This window comes from Anopheles stephensi, unplaced genomic scaffold, assembly GCF_013141755.1.
Source record: "Anopheles stephensi strain Indian unplaced genomic scaffold, UCI_ANSTEP_V1.0 ucontig128, whole genome shotgun sequence".
NCBI classification, from domain to species: domain Eukaryota; kingdom Metazoa; phylum Arthropoda; class Insecta; order Diptera; family Culicidae; genus Anopheles; species Anopheles stephensi.
This window is the reverse complement of record NW_023405045.1, coordinates 45056-55885: the sequence shown is the minus strand read 5'-3', so window position 1 is coordinate 55885 and position 10830 is coordinate 45056. Positions and strand designations below refer to the sequence as shown.

Below are 10830 nucleotides of genomic sequence, written 5' to 3'. Positions count from 1 at the left end.
CGCGCCGCCTAGGAACGGACCGTTTATGTCGTTGTTTAAAGGTTTCCGGTTCGTTTTTTTTTCTTTTCAATATATCCGCGGTCTCTAGATACTCTGCATCCCTTTGAAAGAACCATTTAATCCGATTTCCGGCACGGTGCCAGAGCGTGCGGTGGAGAGGAACAAAATAAAAATAATAACACCACCGTAAACGGACAGGCCCCACATCGGCGTCGCGTATCGGGGCGGAAGCTGCGGGTTGTGTTTATGGTGCCGTATATCATCATCATCATCATCATCGTCCAGCACCCATCTTCAGCATGGGTTTCGCCGTCCAGATCCAGCAGTGCAGTGCTCAAACGGTATGGCCCTAAAGGTTATTCGGCTCCGCCTGTACTCCATATTGCTACGGGGAACCATGGTTCCACGGTTCCGCAGATCGATTCGGAAGAGGAGTAGCCCGTACGATACTAGCAGGCGAGCTGTGAGATGAGCTGGGTGTGAGCTGGGTGTGAGCTGGGTGAGAGCGAGAGTGAAGCTGGTGAGGTGCGGCGCAAGCACGTTAAACAATCCGGACGAAACGAGCTAATCGATGATCGGGTTTGAAGCCAAGCGTTCGGAATGTTGTTGGTTCTATTTGTGAAGCAGAGTTAATAGTGCTATCATTTTCATATGATTTTGTCCCAAATTTACCTCATATCTCACTGTCTCACCAATGCTCACTCAGGGGAGCTCATGAACTCGTGAAGCACAAAATGCTTCCAACTTTGGCCAAAAGATTTACCGATTGTTTTGCCCTTAATAAGGTTCATGTCCTCCAGAAGCAGAAAAACCAAACATGGGGTGAATGAAAAGAGAATTCCACCGATGAAATTCGTTGGACATCAGGACAATTCCTACTTCAGCTTTCATTTGCTCTACTCCATTTAGCTCACGAACTCATCCACAGTGTGCTGATAATCCAATCATTTAATTTTCATTTCCATCCAAAAACACGTTTCCGAAACGGTTTGCGAGTGATAGAGAAAAGCCGTGAAAAGTTTTTCCCCCGGTGTCAATTCCTATTCTTGGAACTGGACGTGGAAGGCTGCCCAGTGGGCGGTGAAGGGGACGGGCAGTGTGGGTTGAAAGTGCAAAAGGGCGGCTTGAATGCCTGTAGGGCGGCCGGGCGGGCGGACGAGAGGTCGTCAGCGTACGTGAGCTATCCAACGTGAGTCTCGCGTGCTGCCTGAATACTCGTGGAAGTGCTTTTTTTCTTCCTTTCCACTTTCAGTTTTCCTCTTCTTTACTATCTTCCGAAGTTGAATGATTCCCGCACTTCACGAACGGTGCGATGAGAGCGCGAGAGAGTGCCGAAAGTCAAGCTGACGGGGGAGAGAGACGGCGATACGTTGGGAGAGAGAGCAACATTGCATTGCCTGCGAAATGGCGAATGCGGGAATGAGTGAGCAAACAGAACGTGCGGTGTGTGCGAACGAATTGCGGGAGCAAAATAACGGAAACGTTGCGAGAGAGCGAGAGCGCGATGGTGTTCCAGCGTTGCGAGAGCGAAAAGGGCTCGGCAGAATCGCTGGCGTAAATAAACAACATTTTGTACCTGTTTTTCCTAATGCACACGCACACACACATGCACACGCATGCAGTGAGCGGATCTTTCTCGTGGCCGAGCGTGCTGTGCGCTCTTTCGAAATCAGTTTGCTCAGAGTCACTGTCGGGGACGGGTCCATGCGCGTCCTTGCTCCGGTGCTCGTGTTTTCGACAGCAGGCACAACTCAGTTGCAGCAGTATTTTGGCTTGGCATCAGAGTGACAGCAGGCAAACATCAGTTAGCGAAACCTAATTGAACCGCGTTGTGGATTAAAAGCGTACGTACGTACATGCGTCTGTATGTACACTCTTAAATCGTTCGAACTGTTTAAACCTAACGCAGCGCCAGAAGCATTAACAACAGAAAAGGTGTGTATTGGCCGGAGTGAGAATAGTGTGAGGTGATTCGTCCAAGGTGAAAAAACAACTCAACAAGGCATGCCCTTCGAGATTCCGGCCTACTGCGATAGCGGTAGGAACGGCGTCGTCGGCATACGATACCACAAGAGCGATGTGGTAAAATTAGATAGGAATTCTGTGCTCAGTGAATGTTCAGTAGGCTAATTTTCCTGGTTGCGATCAGCAGCGGTCTTGTCATTGGATCGCCTGTGCTTGACAGCGCGTCGTTCTTCCAACACGGTGAAGGAATATCCTAGGTTCTTCAGTGGGATGTGTTTTTGTGAAGAAAAGAAGTAAAACGAATGATGATCGATTGCCGATTCCTCGGAGTGCAATTATTGTTTGTAACTCCACTTCCCGTCGGCTTTAACGCCCGTGGGGTTTGCCTGCGCGTCGACTCCTTGCCGTCTCTTCCCCACAATCATCATCCTTCAACCCTACGGTTTACGTATGTGTGTGTGTGTTTTTTTTTCAACTGTCAAAAGTACTCGGCTTCACACACCAGAACCAAAGTGCGACTCACACACACACATAGGGTGCAAGTACAGTGGAGTGAAAAGAAGAAAAGAAGTTGACAGTTAGAAAGAGAGTGAAGCATGAAGTGTACGAGCGAGAAAGAGAGTGTACCAGCGTGAGAGAGTTCTTCTATCGTGTTCCTCTTCTCAGTTTGCCGCGCACCCTTCCTATTCGCGTGTTTAATGGATGGGAATGTAACTGTGTGTGAGTGTGCGATTCCTCGCGCTTTGCCGCACCTTCTTCGTGGGGCGCGTTTGTTCTAGCTAGCCACCACCAACATACGATACTAGACAGAGGAGCAGCAGCTTTCTTCTGGCTACACGAACGACTAAGCGAAAAAAAGAGATAGCGAATACTCACGGTGTGTGTGTGTGTGCGTTACGAGAGGTGGATGATGATGAGCAGTGGTGTTGTTCGGTAGAGAGATAAACCGCCTTATGAATGAGTTGTGAAGTGATAGAAGAACGGGAAGTGGAAAGCGGAGAGGGGTTGGTGCGGGTGAAAGTGAATAGGAAAAATGGTCGCACGAGGCAAAAACGTGTGTGCGCGCGCGTGTGTGTTGGAAGCGCACGGAGCTCCCCTCAACCGTGTGTGTGGAGCTATTTTCTAACTTAGCAAGCCCGTGTGTGTACAATGTTTCCTACTACTACACTCCAGATCCCGGTGTGAATATTCTGTGAGCCGCGTCTACCGAAACCACGTTGCTGCAAAGTGTAATAGAGCGCTAAAAATGTACTTATCGAACGGCTACGCGAAATTGTTCTCCAAAAATTTGTTCGCTTCTTCTTCGTATGCCATCTTCCTGTGGATGAGAAATCAACCCCGTCTCGCTACCTGGATCCCAACCCAGGTAGCGTAATTTTCTCATGGTGTTGGTTTTCAACCCACCCCACAGGAGAATAGTTTACTCGGTCCGTCTCTTTCTCTCTCTCTCTCTCGCTCGCTTGCTCGTTCTGACGTTCAAGGGTGTGTGCTGCAAAGCAAAGGAAATTCAACACCATCGTGAAACGTTTTTTTTTTTGTGTGAGGTGTGTGCGCGCGCGAGTGTACGGAAGAGATGTTCTCAGAACTCTTTCTCCCAAAGATCAACAAACGCGCGCGACTGTGTGTGTGTGCATGGGTGTGTGGATCCGAGGGCAATCATCTCCGCCCGATACCCTGATCAAAGCCACCCTGTTCTTCGAACCCCTTTCGAGCATATCGAGCATTGTATGTGTATGTGTGTGTGTGCAAGAAACATGGTTATGCGCAGATTTGTAGTGCGCGCCGTTTGCTTGATGAACGGAAAAGCATTCTGGAAAACATTCACGAAGGAAAGAAACAGAGCTAACCCTCAACACATGTGCACCTGGAAGAAGCGTGTTGTATGTGTGCGTCGGTGTCTAAGTGTGCGTTTGCTTTACAGAACGATTGCGTACAGAACCACACGCACACGAGATTTAATAGCGGCCGCCTTGGTGCAGTGTGGTGCATCGGCCGCATAAAACCATTCTTCCGAACAAACACGCACACTAGCGCAAAGAAGGGATTCTCGTATCGTGCTAGGTAGAGGCACCAGACCACGATCAAACACATTCGTTTGATCATGCTTCATTTTTCTTCGTGCTGCATCTGTGTGTGTGTGTGTGTGTGTGTGTGTGTATGTGTGTGTGTGTGTTTGTATGATTCTGTCGGGAAGAAAAAAAAATGATATCGATGAGAGCGGCTAGATAAAGGTAGAACTCTTCCCCGGGAGCGTATCGAGGGAGAGCGTGTAAAGAAAAGGGAACCAAAAAGGTTCGCCACGGCCACGGCTCTATGCTCGGCTCCTAACATCATTATGTTTTCCTCCCGGGCTGTGCGCCGCTCACTACATTTCCTCCAGCGCAGCATTGTTGTATGCGGCGAATGCTATGCTGCACGAAGCAGAGAGCGAGATGTTTCCGCCGATTATATAAACTTGCTCTGTGTGTGTGTTTGAGTGTGTGTTGTGAATTGGGAAATGAACGAACGAAATCATTTCCAAGCCCGTTGGAGTGGAATTCTGGCACAGCCGGAATGTAAGATCGTTCGTGTTGTGGAACAGGAAAAGTCTCGTCTGAACGTCAAACGCACGCTATTAGTGAATTTTTTTCACTATCAATTCTACACATTAGTACGCGCGTTTTTATCTCGTATTCCCTTGCAGAGCTCTTCTTTTTCTTCTTCCCTCTTTTCTCTACCTAAATCATCGGCTTCCTTTGTTTGTGTTAACGCCAGAGCGAGAGAGCGAGCGCATCATAATGCTCACAGCAAGCGAGCGATAGCGTTTGACAGGTCGGCGTGAATGAAACAGATAGCGCTCGCGGGGAACACGGTAAGTCGCGCAGGGACTGACGGGGAGGAAAAACTTCTTCCGTGAAGATTGTGTGAAAAAGAGAGGACATTTCCGAGAAAATGTGTGTTTGTGACATTGAGGCGGGGAAGGTTTCGAACAGGGATGCTGGCTGAAAGCTGATTCCGGGGCGTGTTTGTGTGGATGTTTATGTGTGTGTGTGTACGCGCCTCATGAACGTGCCTCCAGGAGATGGCTCTTTTTTTCCTTTTTTCCTTGTGCCTGGGTGGGTTTTAATTGTACCATTTTTACCAGTTTGAACATTTAAATCACTTCTGCTGTTTAGCGATTAAATGACAGAAGAGATTCGGTCCGGCTCTCTGTGTGTGTATGTGTGTTTTCATTGTTTTCTTGAATCGTTTTTTTTTTGCTTTTCGGTTCATGCTGGAAGATGGGAAGGAACATTTCGCGAATAGAAACACACACATACAGAGACTCACATTTTCTTGGGATGTATCCTGCGGGATAATGTTGGGATGATGCTGAAGTAGTCTCGCTCAAACGCATACTTGCGCGAATAGCAGGAAGAATATTCCCATCTTACTTTGCGCATTTCCTTCGGGAATTCGAGAATCCACTTCAGAGGTCTTAACTGTGAAGACTGACAGACTGACTTCTCCAGATGAATTGATTATTATATTTCACAATTCACAATTAAGATGTAAAAAAAATACCTGAAACATCAGGACTCAGAATTTTTGTTCATCTTTCCTATTTAGTTTAATTGTTGTTTGTAGGGTATGGTCTAAAGTCAGCACCGACAGCTACGTTATTGTAGAGATATCCACAAAGGTGTTGGCCGCCACGCGGCCATATGACAGCCGGAAGCAACTTTTCCACTCTAGTTACATGTCGTGACGGAGCAAGATGGGTATATAACTATATAGTACTTCTTCACATAGCAGGGTTCAAATCCCTTTCGGACCGTCTTTCCAGTTCCAGTGAGAAATAACTGTTTAACTATGTGGTCACACAAGTCGTTAAGCTAAGAAAAAGACTCATATACACTTCAGAAACATTGACTCTGTCCGCAACTGGCAAATGCCTCTTAGCCACGAGAAAGATATCCAAAAAGACGAGGTATCCGAGCTGTGATCTCACTATCGTGTAGCAAATTAGACTTAACAGACTGAAAATATTACGGCTGGTTATGTCATGAGGATGACACCAAGCGATCCATGTATTTTTAGGCAGGGCAGAGAAGGCGTGGCTCCTGATAAGCAATTTATAGCTTTCCGTTGAGTTTAATTAATTGTAGGTTTCATTGCAGTTCTTCTATGTTTTATGCCATTTTACCCATGAAACGTTTAGATTTGATTGTCAAATTAAATAATAATTATTCTTTGATTTTTTTTTTAATAACAGTGAATAATCTTATTCATGTACTATTTTCTTCTCCAATCCACAGCATTTACAGCCACCCATTTCTGCCAGATAAAGCAATCCAGGGTGAAAAAAGGATTAAATAATCGATAGCGTTAAAAAGAGAGGAGGAAGAAGAAAAACCTTTAACGACGTACGCCAGCGTCCAGCTACAGTGAGACGAAAGTGTGTTCTATAAAGCTAAGCTAATTTTAATTTCCGTTTCTTCTAAAAGAAAATTATGTGCGATCGTGGCGGTTTGTGTGGTGTACGCAGGCATGAAAGAATGAAAACCAGAGCAGAGAATCAGTGTGCGGAAAATAGTGGAAAAATTGGAAGTGAAAGAAAATTATAAAAAGTGAGAGTGTGTTTGGGCAAATGGTGGTGCAGAGCGTGTGTGAAGGAAGGCAAGCGAAAAAAGAAAGTAAAAAGTATCTAAGTAAATTGTGTGCCCAGTTTATAAAGTATGCAAAAAAAAGTGTACGGAAAGTAAGAGGGAAAAGCTGAAGCGAGCTGAAGGAAAACAAAACCGCGAAAAGAGGAGGAAAAAAATGCAAGCAAGCATAAGTTCCTCCCGGTGCGTAACGCAGTTTTAAGTTTTTTTGTTGTTCGCCCTTTCCCGCAAGTTATTTCGTGTTGCGAGTGTGTGGAAGCAGAGCAGATGACGATGTCATTCTAGTACGAGCTAAAGGGAGGAAAAAAAGAGCTACCCCAAGTTCACCAAATTCCTGCGTCGGCGAACCCCCACAGTACCAGTGGTTTAGTAGCTTCGTATCGATTAGGATCCTGTGTAGCAGAACGTGGCAAAAAGTGCATGAGAAAGTGAGGTCGGTGAAGGCTGCACTGGCGAGAGGAAAGCTTCTCTTTCTCTCTCCAGCTTGCAGCATAGGAAAAGCGGCAGCGACTGGCCGCCACACACCACCACCCAACTCCTTCCGGGGAATGGGTTGTGCTGCTCCTTCCCAAGAAGCTTCCAGCGTGCGTGCCCGGGAAAGGAAGAGAAAATTAATCTAAATTCTCGCGGCGAAGGAAAGTTCTTACCGCCAGCAGGAAGCAAGGGCCAGTATCGGCAACGTCAAACCGGCCAAAGGCATGGATTACGAGGTGTTGCTATTGCTGTTGCTAGCATAAGGAAAAGCGAGAGCTCCTGAACGCCAGAGGAGGAGTTTACCAGCGCCCCACACAGGGACGAGAGGAGAAGGGACGGCTTAGTTTCCTCATCCAGACTTTCCCGACGTTCCCGAGTGTCAAAAAAGGTAGGTACGCTGTTGCTTGCTATTAGGGTAGAGAATAAAACATGGAATTGGAAAATTGGAGACACGTTGGAAGACGTGCCAGGTCATAAATCATGACCCAAAAGCTGTGCCTTATCGGAAGTGTTTGTTGTTGCTTTTGGGAAGTTTGAATCCTTTTTTATATTTTCAAATTGTTTAAACTTAATATGGATGTATTGATTATCCTTTCTTTATTCAAGAAAATAATTAATGATTACTCATTAATCATTACTGATCGGAAAAACAACAGACTAACTTAGGAGGGAACTCTTCACTACTTAAAATTGTGATACGATTTTCAACCTGTCATCTGTCATTCCTCTTCCTTGTAATTCGCATTGTTAATGCTCCATCGACATCTTAATCGTGCCTTCTTACAGTGAGATGCATTTAAGTGATGTCCAGTTTGCGTACCGCCAGGTCCCTCTGTGTGCGGCTAAATAATTGTTATAATGATTATGGTTATGTTTATTGCAAAACATTATGTTCCATGCCATTATGTTTGATGGGCCAAAAGGAAACAGTGTTTTGGGATCTCTTTTTTGTTGATGTGCTCTTTGTGCACCGATATTCGTTCCTTGCATTTACTGTGTCATTTACAAAGAGTTTATTTGATATTTTGTTAAAACAATGGCTCTTTAGGGCAATTGAAGTGCATGACAGAGGTTAACAAGCTCTAGAGTAAGTTATCAAAAATTAAAATAAAACTTTTAAACAATTTTTGAGGACTTTTGAGGCCCAAAAACTTGCATCTAAGCACCCACTGTCTTCGCAATCGAAGCAATTTCGAGTCCGACAATCATCCCGAGGACCTATCCAGAACACGCACCTAAACGTAAAATAATAGGCGGATCGATCTTAAACCACACCAGAACACAGGATCATGTCAAAATTCGATGCTACAACGAAACGTAACCAGGACCAGCTGACGACAAACAGAAAACAAAATACTAATTTCGGAAAACACGAAACGAGCTGCTTCTCCCTGCCCTGAAGCCTGGACAGCTCACACATGCTGGACAGGAACCGCAAAACAGGAACAAACAGCTGACTGGTTTTGTTTCAGGATGCGCCTGGAAGATAGGACAACCGGTAAAAAAGGAAAGTCATTTTTCTTGAACAACCAAATACCGACGATCGCCAAACAACCACTTGTGTGCCGCATGTGCGGTTAAAACTGAAACTGATGTGTCCGGAATGGTTTTTTTCTTTCTTCTTTCGTGTCCCCGCTGGAAGGACTATGCGATGCATGCGTCCTGTAGAATTCCTGCAGATCGCTTAATGTGGCTTCGTAGCCTATCTAGCTCTTTTGGCTCGTGTTTCTTCGTGAGTCCTTCAAATAAAAAAAAATGGAAATATCGTGATAACAGTAACGTAATATTATTTCCTTCCCTGATCATATTATCCCGACGAGGGGTTTGCTTCTTCCCTCCTGCCCACAAAACTCACTGCTCAGGTGTTTCTGGATGCGCGCGCGCGCGCTGGACAACCGCCCGCGGCGACCATTGCCATCGCCTCAGTCCTGCGCTCGTCAGGGAATTCGACAGCGAAAGGTGGTCCCCGGCTGTCCGACTGGTGGTTTTCTTTCGACAGCAGGCTTCAGCAGCTGTTGTTTGCCGGGCAGGTTTCACCCGAGTTGCCCTATAATAACAAGTTGGTCTTTTAATTAATGTAAATGGTTTTGATTGAAGCGTTCTGTGCTATTAGGAAGGAATGTTTTTTTTTACCCAAAAACAATGTCTCGTTTGGTAGTAGGTAGCTCGGGGCGGACGGTGCAATATTACACCCAGGGCGGGTTTTAGTTATTCATTCGATCTAATTAATTTAGATTAATGAGGGCTTAATATGCTAACTAGTTTTTAGGATTTTCTACGGAAGGTAACCGATCTTTGAGGGCAATTTTTTGTCTAGTATTTTAAAAGGAGAACTTTATTTTTTAAATGCTCCTTTGAACGCATTGATAACCGTGCTTTTGGATCGAAAAGCCCACAAAGTGACGTAAGAAACGTTACTGGTTTGTTGAAACAGCTGTACAAACGAAGTCCTAGATGTGGATTTATTTTTAGCATCTTCATGGAGAATTGCTTCCAACCAACAAGGCATTTTAACAGACGTGCAACTGCACTTGAAACAATACGCAACCGAAAATTATCAACTTTCTTCCAATTTTGTAGGGTAATACTCGAAGCTTTGCCACACTTCACCACTAACGACGCGTGCATGCCTACGCATAAATCATTAATGCCCGTTTGTTTTATGTTGATTCGTCCTGCGCCGCCTGTCTGATGAAGGTTGCGTTCATTCTTTAGCTTCTCCGCCTTGTGCAAATAGAAAAGCAAATAAAAACAGAGAGAGGATGTAGACGTAGAAAATGCATGCATAACAGCGTAGCAATCTTTTGCAGCATCAACAATGGGAAATGCTGGAAGACCAGCGCGCAGCTAATGCATCTTCAATTTTCTCTTGCGCCTAAGACGCTTATTTATTCATAAGCTTTCGGTGCTGCTGCATACACTGGTTGGACAGAACAATTGGTAAGCTCTGTGAGCCTTAGGAAGGTAGCACGAAAAAGGACGCCGCTTTTGCGATGTTTGAATTGGTTTTCTATTGCCGTTCCCTGTTTTTTCTCATTTTGTTGTGTTTGTTACACTGTTTTTAAAGCTATTTTGTGATTTTTGCTGCTTATTTTTATGTTTAAAATAATGGGATGTAAAATCACCGTTGCAAGCATTAAGTGGAATATTGCAAGCTCGATGTGGAACTTTGATTCCATTATTCATTATTCAGTCCATAGTCAGGTTCCAGGTTTTGGTACGTTTGCTTCAATTTTTGACAGAAAACAACCAACGAAAATTCTCAGTTTGCTAACTTAAGTCATCATGGACCTCGAATGGTGGAAGCTATTTTTTGGAAACCTTATTGGTGATACTCAATAGAAAAGAACTCATTGTGAGTCATTCAATTTAATTGCTTTGGTTACTTCTTGGCCTAACGACCTCTTAGGTCATGTCTGCCATTTCTGACTTACTAGACTTGATGATACCGCATAGTTGGATAGTCAAATCCTCACTATGAGGGAAACGGCCCAGTTGAGACTTGAACCCCGGTCCTGTCGTGTGAAGACCGGCGCCGCTGTAGCCTCTACCACCGGGCGCTTTGGTTACTAATTTTGTGGTTAGTGCATTTGACGGGTCGTCTCCCTTTGTGACGTCTCACCTTTTGCTGCCTTTTGGTGGTGGTGCCATATAAATGCATAAATGGGCACATCGATAAATAATAATTATTAATATTTATCATCGTTAGCATAACTTGCGTCGCATTGTCGACGGGTCCCACTATAAATGCGTCGGAAGAAGGCGG

General features: G+C 45.1%; 1 long non-coding RNA gene across 1 annotated transcript; it reads left to right on the top strand.

Annotated features, from left to right (window-relative positions):
• Positions 1–1672: 1672 nt before the first annotated feature.
• LOC118515271 lies at positions 1673–6478 on the top strand. The gene is made up of 2 exons (XR_004906997.1): positions 1673–1935; positions 6243–6478. It is a non-coding gene; the product is annotated as an uncharacterized LOC118515271 (long non-coding RNA).
• The last annotated feature ends 4352 nt before the right edge of the window (positions 6479–10830 follow it).